This window comes from Salvelinus sp. IW2-2015, linkage group LG15 (assembly GCF_002910315.2).
Source record: "Salvelinus sp. IW2-2015 linkage group LG15, ASM291031v2, whole genome shotgun sequence".
Lineage (NCBI taxonomy): Eukaryota > Metazoa > Chordata > Actinopteri > Salmoniformes > Salmonidae > Salvelinus > Salvelinus sp. IW2-2015.
In genome coordinates, this window is record NC_036855.1 from 9734728 (window position 1) to 9748339 (window position 13612).

The following is a 13612-nucleotide window of genomic DNA, read 5'->3' on the forward strand; positions in this document are numbered from 1 at the left end:
ACTAGCTAAATAACTAACAACTGTAACGATGTACACTACATGACCTAAAGTATGTGGACACCTGCTTGTTGAACATCTCGTTCCAAAATCATGGCTATTAATATGGAGTTGGTCCCCCCTTTGCTGCTATAACAGCCTCCACTCTTCTGGGAAGGCTTTCCACTAGATGTTAGAACATTGCTGTGGAAACTTGCTTCCATTCAGCCACAAGAGCATTAGTGAGGTTGGGCACTGATGTTGGGGGCGATTAGGCCTGGCTCACTGTCGGCATTCCAATTCATCACAAAGGTGTTCGATGGGGTTGAGGTCAGAGCTTTATGCAGGCCAGTTAAGTTCCTCCACACTGGTCTCGACAAACCATTTCTGTATGGACTTCGCTTTCTGCACGGGGGCATTATCTTTCTGAAATAGGAAAGGACCTTCCCCAAACTGTTGCTGCAAAGTGTGGAGCACAGAATCATCTAGAATATCATTGTATGCTGTTGCGTTAAGATTTCCCTTCACTGGAACTAAGGGGCTTAGCCCGAACCACGAAAAACAGCCTCAGACCATTTTTCTTCCTCCACCAAACTTTATACTTGGCACTATGCTTTCGGGCAGGTAGCTTTAACCTGGCATGCGCCAAACTCAGATTTGTCCGTCGGACTGCCAGATGGTGAAGCGTGATTCATCACTCCAGAGAATACGTTTCCACTGCTCCAGAGTCCAATGGCAGCGAGCTTTACACCACATCAGCTGACACTTGGCATTGGGCATAGTGATCTTAGGCTTGTGTCCGGCTGCTCGGCCATGGAAACCCATTTCATGAAGCTCCCTTGTTAGAAAGGTGGCATCCTATGACGGTACCACGTTAAAAGTCTCTGAGCTATTCATTTAGGCCATTCTACTGCCAATGTGTGTCCATGGAGATTGCATGGCTGTGTGCTCGATTTTATACACCTGTCAGCAACGGGTGTGGCTGAAATAGCCAAATCCCCTAATTTGAAGAGCTGTCCACATACTTTTGTATATATAGTGTATTTGAGAGACAACAAGTGCTTATTGTGTAAATGTATTTATGTTTTCAATAAACATTTGGATAATCAATATGATTCAAAGCCAAACCTGTCTGTTTTGCACCAAAGATGCATGCAGCTGTCTAAAGGAGGTTCTTACATGGGTCCCCATTTATGATTAATATTACCTTCTCTCACATATCCAGTATTCCTATGGAGTTGACTGATGCCTGTATGAATCCCTCCTATTGCCAATGTGTGCTCTTAAAACTCCTCAATGTCTAATTATTGCTCCCCAACACTGCTTATGATTGATAATGAGCTGGTGTTGCTCTCCCCTCAAGTGTGAAAGAAGACCAAGAGAGCAGGGTGTAAGGTGTGTAGCTTGCAACGCTGCTGTATGACTGGTGTCTGCAGAGCCAACTGTGCCCCGCGCCGTAAGCCTCCTCTGGGTGGATGCAAAGTTAGTTTAGGGCCTGCACACTTTTCAGTGCACACACTGGTAGTTAAGTACTACTCAATTATCCTCACAGGATTCACTATCCAAATACACACTATAATGTGTGTTATGTTAGAAAATGTTGACATTATACACAGACAAGACGTGTTCCTCCTAGTTTAATAAAGTTTCCCCTTGTCATGAAAATGGATACTGACAGCATAATAAAAGAGTGGCTAAGTCTATGTCAAAGGTTGTCAAAAACCTACTGAACAGACACCCTGACATTTCTGAATTACAGTGGAGGCTTTTGTTTTTAACCACGGACTCACATTCTGCCTGCATTACTGAGTAGAGGGGTTGTGGAAGGAGGTCTGTGTAAGGGAGGTCAGTCGTTGTCCCGGGCGGCAGATGGTGATGAGTTCCTCTCGATGCCAGGAGAAGTCTGGACAGGCTCCATTCACACAGCCCTAGGCGTATGTAGGAGGTGCGTACACCGGGGTCGGCCTCAGCAGTGGAGGCCACATCCAACTCCCATCTGTTCTTTGGCTCCACCACCAGATCTCCAACTAGCACTGTGTTATCAGCAGCACTCCACCACTTGAGTCCTGCCCTCTCTCTGGTCATGGAAAGGTCATTAACTGTGAACCTGTCCAAACCACACCACAGTAATGATTGTATATCAGCATGTTTGAATAGAAAGATAAAGTGACACATTTGAATGGCATTTAAAATGATGCTGCAACAATCTGAGGAACCTTAGCAAGCAGTACATATCATTGGTCCTCCGTATGTTTACAAGCTTTCTAATAATTTGATATTTAACTGATTATGGCAGTAGGCAGAGTATGGCATTGGTCATGTCAACACCTTACTCTGCTTATCTTCAGCATAAGGTCGTAATCGAAGTAAGCATACGCTGATTAAAACACCTGGTTTTCTGAAAAATGTTTTGAATTATTAGACATGTAAACAGCTTAATCAGAGTTCCAGCGATGTATTTGATCTGCACATTTTATTAAAAAATATATATTTTACCTTTTTTAAACAGGTAGGCTAGTTGAGAACAAGTTCTCATTTGCAACTGCGACCTGGCCAAGATAAAGCAAAGCAGTTTGACACATACAACAACACAGAGTTACACATGGAATAAACAAACATACAATCAATAATACAGTAGAAAAGTCTATATACAGTGTGTGCAAATGAGGTAGGATAAGAGCGGTAAGGCAATAAATAGGCCATGGTGGCGAAGTAATTACAATATAGCAATTAAACACTGGAATGGTAGAATGTGCAGAAGATGAATGTGCAAGTAGAGATACTGGGGTGCAAAGGAGCAAGATAAATAAATAAATACAGTATGGGGATGAGGTAGATTGGATGGGCTAATTTACAGATGAGCTATGTACAGGTGCAGTGATATGTGAGCTGCTCTGACAGCTGGTGCTTAAAGCTAGTGAGGGAGGTAAGAATCTCCAGCTTTAGTGATTTTTGCAGTTCGTTCCAGTCATTGGCAGCAGAGAACTGGAAGGAGAGGCGGCCAAAGGAGGAACTGGCTTTGGGGGTGACCAGTAAGATATACCTGCTGGAGCGCGTGTTACGGGTGGGTACTGCTATGGTGACCAGTGAGCTGAGATAAGGCGGAGCTTTACCTAGCAGGGTCTTGTAGATGACCTGGAGCCAGTGGGTTTGGCGACGAGTATGAGGCGAGGGCCAGCCAACGAGAGCGTACAGGTTGCAGTGGTGGGTAGTATATGGGGCTTTGGTGACAAAATGGATGGCACTGTGATAGACTGCATCCAATTTGTTGAGTAGAGTGTTGGAGGCTATTTTGTAAATTACATCGCCGAAGTCGAGGATCGGTAGGATGGTCAGTTTTACGAGGGTATGTTTGGCAGCATGAGTGAAGGATGCTTTGTTGCGAAATAGGAAGCCGATTCTAGATTTAATTTTGCATTGGAGATGTTTAATGTGAGTCTGGAAGGAGGGTTTACAGTCTAACCAGACACCTAGGTATTTGTAGTTGTCAGAACCGTCCAGAGTAGTGATGCTGGACACGCGGGCAGGTGCGGGCAGCGATCGGTTGAAGAGCATGCATTTAATTTTACTTGCATTTTAGAGCAGTTGGAGGCCACGGAAGGAGAATTGTATGGCATTGAAGCTCATCTGGAGGTTAGGTAACACAGTGTCCAAAGAAGGGCCAGAGGTATACAGAATGGTGTCGTCTGCATAGAGGTGGATCAAAGAATCACCAGCAGCAAGAGTGACATCATTGATGTATACAGAGAAGAGAGTCGGCCCGAGAATTAAACCCTGTGGCACCCCCATAGAGACTGCCAGAGGTCCGGACAACAGGCCCTCCGATTTGACATACTGAACTCTATCAGAGAAGTAGTTGGTGAACCAGGCGAGGCAGTCATTTGAGAAGCCAAGGCTGTTGAGTCTGCTGAGTGTTGTGATTGACAGAGTCGAAAGCCTTAGCCAGGTCGATGAATATGGCTGCACAGTAATGTCTCTTATCGATGGCGGTTATGATATTGTTTAGTACCTTGAGCGTGGCTGAGGTGCACCCATGACCAGCTCTGAAACCAGATTGCATAGCGGAGAAGGTACGGTGTGATTTGAAATGGTCGGTAATCTGTTTGTGAACTTGGCTTTCGAAGACCTTAGAAAGGCAGGGTAGAATAGATATAGGTCTGTAGCAGTTTGGGTCTAGAGTGTCTCCCCCTTTGAAGAGGGGGATGACCGCGGCAGCTTTCCAATCTATGGTAATCTCAGACAATACGAAAGAGAGGTTGAACAGGCTAGTAATGGGATTTGCAACAAATTCGGCAGATCATTTTAGAAAGAGAGGGTCCAGATTGTCTAGCCCGGCTGATTTGTAGGGGTCCAGATTTTGCAGCTCTTTCAGAACATCAGCTATCTGGATTTGGGTGAAGGAGAAGTGGGGGAGGTTTGGGCGAGGTGCTGTGGGGAACGCAAGGGCTGTTGACCGGGGTAGGGGTAGCCAGGTGGAAAGCATGGCTATTCGTAGAAAAATGCTTATTGAAATTCTCAATTATAATGGATTTATCAGTTGTAACAGTGTTTCCTAGCCTCAGTGCAGTGGGTAGCTGGGAGGAGGTGCTCTTATTCTCCATGGACTATAGTGTCCCAGAATTTTTTTGAGTTTGTTTGAAAAATCTAGCCTTAGCTTTCCTAACTGCCTGTGTATATTTGTTCCTAACTTCCTTGAAAAGTTGCTAATGCAGAACGCCACAGGATGTTTTTGTGCTGGTCAAGGGCAGTCAGGTCTGGAGAGAACCAAGAGCTATATCTGTTCCTGGTTCTATATTTTTTGAATGGGGCATGCTTATTTAAGATGGTGAGGAAGGCACTTTTAAAGAATAACCAGGCATCCAATACTGACGGGATGAGGTCAATATCCTTCCAGGATACCTGGGCCAGGTCGATTTGAAAGGCCTGCTCGCTGAAGTGTTTTAGGGAGCGTTTGACGGTGATGAGAGGTGGTCGTTTGACCGCAGACCCATTACGGATGCAGGCAATGAGGTGGTGATCGCTGAGATCTAGTTGAAAACAGCAGAGGTGTATTTGGAGTGCAAGTTGGTTAGGATGATATCTATGAGGGTGCCCGTGTTTACGGATTTGGGGTTGTACCTGGTGGGTTCATTGATAATTTGTGTGAGATTGAGGGCATCAAGCTTAGATTGTAGGATGGCCGGGGTGTTAAGCATGTCACAGTTTAGGTCACCTAGCAGCACGACCTCTGAAGATAGATTGGGGGCAATCAATTCACATATGGTGTCCAGGGCACCGCTGGGGGCAGAGGGTGGTCTATAGCAAGCAGCAACAGTGAGAGACTTGTTTCTGGAAAGATGGATTTTTAAAAGTAGAAGTTCAAATTGTTTGGGTACAGACCTGGATAGTAAGACAGAACTCTCCAGGCTATCTCTGCAGTAGATTGCAATACCGCCCCCTTTGGCAGTTCTATCTTGTCGGGAAATGTTATAGTTAGGGATGGAAATTTCAGGATTTTTGGCGGACTTCCTAAGCCAGGATTCAGACACGGCTAGGACATCCGGGTTGGCAGAGTGTGCTAAAGCATTTCATTTTAAATAATTTATCTTACAAAGGAGTTGTTTAATCTAACTGCTTAACTATTTATCTGTACATGGAATTGTATTTGGGTTTTTTTACAAAAAGAAATCTGATCTTTACAGGAAAATGTCACGGGCACTATCTGACGTGTGGAGACATTTCACAGCAGCTAATGTAGAAGGAAAAGCTGTGTACATTTGCAAATACTGTGCCAAATCACATGTGAAGAATGCAACAAAGAAACAGAATCATTTGGCCAAGTGCATAAAGTTCCCTCAGCGCTGACAACAACCAACCTCTGACAAAAGTCACTCCTATTCGAGGTGAAAATGATGAATCAGACACCTTATCGATAGCAACAACTCATGGTCCTCCTGGAATCAGAAGTTTTTTTGACTCAATGGAGGAATGTAGTCAGAGAAGTGCTGATGAATATCTTGCTCGAGCTGTGTATGCAACTGGTTCACCTCTGATGCTCACAGGCAATGTGTATTGGAAAAGATTTCTGAATGTTCTTCGCCCAGCATAAACCCCTCCAACCAGACATGCTTTATCTACTAATTTGCTGGATGCAGAGTTCAACAGAGTTCAAATCAAATCAAAGTTTATTTGTCACGTGCGCCGAATACAACAGGTGTAGACCTTACAGTGAAATGCTTACTTACAGCCTCTAACCAATAGTATGAGGTGAACAATTGTTAATTAAAGAAATAAAAACAACAGTAGAAAGACAGCAAATAACAGTAGCGAGGCTATATACAGTAGCAAGGCTATAAAAGTAGCAAGGCTACATACAGACACTGGTTAGTCAGGCTTATTGAGGTAGTATGTACATGTAGATATGGTTCAAGTGAAGTGAAGGTCAAGAAAATCATAGAGAAAGACTGTATTGCAATCATCTCTGATGGGTGGTCAAATGTTTGTGGGCAAAGAATAACTAACTACATCATCTCCACCCCTCAATCAGTATTCTACAAGAGCACAGACACAAGGGACAACAGACACACCGGTCTCTATATTGCAGAAGAGCTGAATGCAGTCATCAATGACCTTGGACCACAGAAGGTATTTACACTGGTGACAGACAATGCTGCGAACATGAAGGCTGCTTGGTCTAAAGTGGAGGAGTCCTACCCTCACATCACACCCATTGGCTGTGCTGCTCATGCATTTAATCTGCTCCTCAAGGACATCATGACACTGAAAACAATGGATACACTACAAGAGAGCCAAGGAAATGGTTAGGTAAGTGAAGGGTAATCAAGTTATTGCAGCAATCTACCTCACCAAGCAAAGTTAGAAGAATAAGAGCACCACATTGAAGCTGCCCAGCAACACCCATTGGGGTGGTGTTGTCATCATGTTTGACAGTCTCCTGGAGGGGAAGGAGTCACTCCAAGAAATGGCCATATCACAGTCTGCCGATATGGATAGCCCCATCAAGAGGATCCTCCTGGATTATGTATTTTGGGAGAGAGTGGTAAGCAGCCTGAAACTCCTGAAACCTATAGTAGTAGCCATTGCACCGATTGAGGGAGACAATGCCTTTCTGTCTGATGTTCAGACTCTGCTTGCAGATGTAAGAGAAGAAATCCGTACTGCCCTGCCCCCTTCACTGTTGCTCCAAGCAGAGGAAACTGCAGTTCTGAAAAACAGCGTACATGTTGGATCCCAAGTTTGCTGGCAAGAGCATCCTGTCTGGTGCAGAGATCAACAAGGCCTATGGTGTCATCACTGCCGTGTCTCGCCACCGTGGCCTGGATGAGGGCAAGGTTCTTGGCAGTCTGGCGAAGTACACTTCCAAGAAAGTGCTTTGGGATGGAGATGCAATATGGCAGTCATGCCAACATATTCCATCAGCCACCTGGTGGAAGGGACTTTGTGGATCTGAGGCTCTTTCCCCTGTTGCCGCCATCATCCTCCAAATCCCACCAACATTCAGGCACGCCTCACGAGCGCAACTGCGTCCTTGTTTGAACAATCAAATCAAATCAAATGTATTTATATAGCCCTTCTTACATCAGCTGATAACTCAAAGTGCTGTACAGAACCCAGGCCTAAAACCCCAAACAGCAAGCAATGCAGGTGTAGAAGCACGGTGGCTAGGAAAAACTCTCTAGGAAGGCCAAAACCTAGGAAGAAACCGAGAGAAGAACCAGGCTATGAGGGGTGGCCAGTCCTCTTCTGGCTGTGCCGGGTGGAGATTATAACAGAACATTGGCCAAGATGTTCAAATGTTCATAAATGACCTGCATGGTCAAATAATGATAATCACAGTAGTTGTCGAGGGTGCAGCAAGTCAGCACCTCAGGAGTAAATGTCAGTTGGCTTTTCATAGCTGATCATTAAGAGTATCGCTACGCTCCTGCTGTCTCTAGAGAGTTGAAAACAGCAGGTCTGGGACAGGTAGCACGCCCGGTGAACAGGTCAGGGTTCCATAGCAGCACGGCCAGGTGGACTGGGGACAGCAAGGAGGCATCATGCCAGGTAGCCCTGAGGCATGGTCCTTGGGCTCAGGTCCTCCGAGAGAGAGAAAGAAAGAGAGAAAGAGAGAATTAGAGAGAGCATACTTAAATTCACACAGGACACCGGATAAAACAGGAGAAGTACTCCAGATATAACAAACTGACCCTAGCCCCCTGACACATAAACTACTGCAGCATAAATACTGGAGGCTGAGACAGGAGGGGTCAGGAGACACTGTGGCCCCATCCGATGATACCCCAGGACAGGGCCAAACAGGAAGGATATAACCCCACCCACTTTGCCAAAGCACAGCCCCTACACCACTTGAGGGATATCTTCAACCACCAACTTACCATCCTGAGACAATGCAGAGTATAGCCCACAAAGATCTCCGCCACGGCACAACCCAAGTGGGGGGCGCCAACCCAGACAGGAAGATCACGTCAGTGACTCAACCCACTCAAGTGACGCACCCCTCCTAGGGACGGCATGAAAGAGCACCAGTAAGCCAGTGACTCAGCCCCTGTAATAGGGTTAGAGGCAGAGAATCCCAGTGGAGAGAGGGGAACCAGCCAGGCAGAGACAGCAAGGGCGGTTCGTCGCTCCAGAGCCTTTCCGTTCACCTTCACACTCCTGGGCCAGACTACACTCAATCATATGACCCACTGAAGAGATGAGTCTTCAGTAAAGACTTAAAGGTGGAGACCGAGTCTGCGTCTCTCACATGGGTAGGCAGACCATTCCATAAAAATTGAGCTCTATAGGAGAAAGCCCTGCCTCCAGCTGTTTGCTTAGAAATTCTAAGCACGTAGATGGAAAAAAGCTGTCCTTGAAACAGTCTTGATATGTTCGTCAAAAGAGAGATCAGGGTCCAGAGTAACGCCGAGGTCCTTCATAGTTTTATTTGAGACGACTTTACAACCATCAAGATTAATTGTCAGATTCAACAGAAGATCTCTTTGTTTCTTGGGACCTAGAACAAGCATCTCTGTTTTGTCCGAGTTTGAAAGTTTGCAGCCATCCACTTCCTTATGTCTGAAACACAGGCTTCTAGCGAGGGCAATTTTGGGGCGTCACCATGTTTCATTGAAATGTACAGCTGTGTGTCATCCGCATAGCAGTGAAAGTTAACATTATGTTTTCGAATGACATCCCCAAGAGGTAAAATATATAGTGAAAACAATAGTGGTCCTAAAACGGATCCTTGAGGAACACCGAAATGTACAGTTGATTTGTACAGGGAGGACAAACCAATCACAGAGACAAACTGATATCTTTCCGACAGATAAGATCTAAACCAGGCCAGAACTTGTCCGTGTAGACCAATTTGGGTTTCCARTCTCTCCAAAAGAATGTGGTGATCGATGGTATCAAAAGCAGCACTAAGGTCTAGGAGCACGAGGACAGATGCAGAGCCTCGGTCTGACGCCATTAAARGGTCATTTACCACCTTCACAAGTGCAGTCTCAGTGCTATGATGGGGTCTAAAACCAGACTGAAGCATTTCGTATACATTGTYTGTCTTCAGGAAGGCAGTGAGTTGCTGCGCAACAGCTTTTTCAAAAAGTTTTGAGAGGAATGGAAGATTCGATATAGGCCGATAGTTTTTTATATTTTCTGGGTCAAGGTTTGGCTTTTTCAAGAGAGGCTTTATTACTGCCACTTTTAGTGAGTTTGGTACACATCCTGTGGATAGAGAGACGTTTATTATGTTCAACATAGGAGGGCCAAGCACAGGAAGCAGCTCTTTCAGTAGTTTAGTTGGAATAGGGTCCAGTATGTAGCTTGAAGGTTTAGAGGCCATGATTATTTTCATCATTGTGTCAAGAGATATAGTACTAAAACACTTAAGTGTCTCTCTTGATCCTAGGTCCTGGCAGAGTTGTGCAGACTCAGGACAACTGCGCTTTGGAGGAATACGCAGATTTAAAGAGGAGTCCGTAATTTGCTTTCTAACGATCATGATCTTTTCCTCAACGAAGTTCATGAATTTATTACTGCTGAAGTGAAAGCCATCCTCTCTTGGGGAATGCTGCTTTTTAGTTAGCTTTGCGACAGTATCAAAAAGAAATTTCGGATTGTTCTTATTTTCCTCAATTAAGTTGGAAAAATAGGATGATCGAGCAGCAGTGAGGGCTCTTCGATCCTGCACGGTACTGTCTTTCCAAGCTAGTCGGAAGACTTCCAGTTTGGTGTGACGCCATTTTCGTTCCAGTTTCCTGGAAGCTTGCTTCAGAGCTCGGGTATTTTCTGTATACCAAGACGCTAGTTTCTTATGACAAATGTTTTTAGGTTTTAGGGGTGCAACTGCATCTAGGGTATTGCGCAAGGTTAAATTGAGTTCCTCAGTTAGGTGGTTAACTGATTTTTGTCCTCTGACGTTCCTTGGGTAGGCAGAGGGAGTCTGGAAGGGCATTGAAGGAATTTTTGTGTTGTCTGAGAATTTATAGCACGACTTTTGATGCTCCTTGGTTGGGGTCTGAGCAGATTATTTGTTGCGATTGCAAACGTAMTAAAATGGTGGTCCGATAGTCCAGGATTATGAGGAAAAACATTAAGATCTACAACATTTATTCCATGGGACAAAACTAGGTCCAGAGTATGACTGTGGCAGTGAGTAGGTCCAGAGACATGTTGGACAAAACCCACTGAGTCGATGATGGCTCCGAAAGCCTTTTGGAGTGGGTCTGTGAACTTTTCCATGTGAATATTAAAATCACCAAAAATGTGAATATTATCTGATATGACTACAAGGTCCGATAGGAATTCAGGGAACTCAGTGAGGAACGCTGTATATGGCCCAGGAGGCCTGTAAACAGTAGCTATAAAAAGTGATTGAGTAGGCTGCATAGATTTCATGACTAGAAGCTCAAAAGACAAAAACTGCATTTTTGGGGGGGGGAATTGAAATTTGCTCTCGTAAATGTTACAACACCTCCACCTTTGCGGGATGCACGGGGGATATGGTCACTCGTGTAACCAGGGGGTGAGGCCTCATTTAACACAGTAAATTCATCAGGCTTAAGCCATGTTTCAGTCAGGCCAATCACATCAAGATTATGATCAGTGATTAGTTAATTCACTATAACTGCCTTTGAAGTGAGGGATCTAACATTAAGTAGCCCTATTTTGAGATGTGAGGTATCACGATCTCTTTCAATAATGTCAGGAATGGAGGAGGTCTTTATCCTAGTGAGATTGCTAAGGCGAACACCGCCATGTTTAGTTTTGCCCAACCTAGGTCGAGGCACATACACGGTCTCAATGGGGATAGCTGAGCTGACTACACTGACTGTGCTAGTGGCAGACTCCACTAAGCTGGCACACGCACAACAAAGGCACGCAACAGGCTGACCAATACAAGGGTTGAAAAATTGGTTGCCAATCGTGCAAGTTTGAGGCTTTTTGAGCCTGACAACGAGCCATCCTCAACAAGGTTGGAAAGTGACAGTGAAGATGAGGCCTCAGAGTCTGATGTTCAAGAGGTGGACATTGAGGAGGTCCAGGGAGAAGACATGGACGGCTGAGAGGAAGACAACCAAAGCTTTAGTTTCTAGACTGTCATTTTACAGATGTATGTTGAAAACGTTTTTGGGAGATGCGATGGATCATTGGGGATTATTCAATATTCCCTTTCTTTTGTTGTTCAGTGAAATCATCCCATGTGAAGAGTCAACTCATTTAATTAAAGTTCAATTCATAACAACAACAAAGAAAGTAATTTGCATTTATGTCTACTTATGATAAGGTAAAAGGTTTATATTTCTGTCTCCATATGATATGGTAAATATATCCAATTAAAGAAACATCTACATTTAAATGGATTTAATATTAATTTGCATATATTTCTGTTAATTCCCATATAGTCCTGTTAATTCTCACTGAAAGTTTCCACCTCTGAATATTTCGCTAAATGTGCAACCCTATTCACACCCCTTGACTTTTTCCACATTTTGTAGTGTTACAGACTGAATTTAAAATGGGTTCAATTGAGATGTTGTGTCATTGGCCTACACTCAATACCCCATCATGTCAAAGTGGAATTATGTTTTTAGAAATGTTTAAAAATGAAAAGCTGAAATGTCTTGAGTCAAGTATTCAACCCCTTTGTTATGGCAAGCCTAAAAAAAGTTAATGAGTAAAAATGTGCTGAACAAGTCACAAGTTGCATGGATTCACTCTGTGTGCAATTAGAGTGTTTAACATAATTTTTGAATGACTACCTCATCTCTGTACCCCACAAATACAAATATTTGCAAGGTCCCTCAGTCGAGCAGTGAATTTCAAACACAAATTCAACCACAAAGACCAGGGAGGTTTTACAATGCTTCGCAATGAAGGGCACCTGTTTTTTTTTAAAGCAGACATTTGAATATCCCTTTGGGCATGGTGAAGTTCTTAATTACACTTTTGATGATGTATCAATACACCCAGTCACTACAAAGATACAGACGTACTTCCTAACTCAGTTGCAATAGGAGAGGAAGGAAACCGCTCAGGGATTTCACAATCAGGCCAATGGTGACTTTAAAACAGTTGCTGAGTTGAAAGGCTGTGATAGGAGAAAGCTGGGGGTGGATCAAGAACTTTGTAGTTACTCCACAATACTAATCTAAATTACAGAGTGAAAAGAAGGAAGACTGTACAGGAAAAAAATATTCCACAACATGCATCCTGTTTGCAGTAAGGCACTAAAGTAAATCTGCAAAAAATGTAGCAAAGAACTTCATGTCCTGAATACAAAGTCTTATTTTTGGGGCAAACACAACACATCACTGAGTATCATGCTTCATATTTTCAAGCATGGCGGTGGCTGTATCATGTTATGGATATGCTTGTCATCGGCAAAGCCTAGGGAGTTTTTTAGAATAAAAATAAATGGAATAGAGCTAAGCACAGGCACAATACTAGAGGAAAACCTGGTTCAGTTTGCTTTCCAACAGACACTGGGAGACAAATTCACCTTTTAGCAGGACAATAACCTAAAACGCAAGGCCAAATATACACTGGAGTTGCTTACCAAGACAACATTGAATTTTCCTGAGTGGTGTAGTTACAGTTCTGACTTAAATCGTCTTGAAAATCTATGGCAAGACTTGATAATGGCAGTCTAGCAATGATCATCAACCAATTTGACAGAGATTGAATAATTTTTTAAAGAATAATGTGCAAATATTGTACAATTCAGGTGTGCAAAGCTCTTAGAGACTTATCCAGAAAGACTCACAGCTGTAAACGCTGCCAAAGGTGATTCCAAGATGTATTGACTCGGGTGTGAATACTTATGTAAATTATATATTTATTTTCTTAATCTATTTTGAATTAAGGCTGTAACACAACAAAATGTGGAATAAGTCAAGGGGTATGAATACTTTCTGAAGGCACTGTATGTCCAAACTTAATCAAATAGGCTTCCCAAATATAAAGTAGTCACTGTTGTAGAATGTTTCCATCAGGAAGCCTGATTTCAGATGTCCATGTAAACAGGATTATTAGGGAAATCATTCTTCTTGCAAAGCATGTAAATGTTAAAATCAAACTATTTTAATCTGACTATTCACAATTATCACATTGTGTGCATGCTACCGTACTCAATGACAGTTGGGGGGGG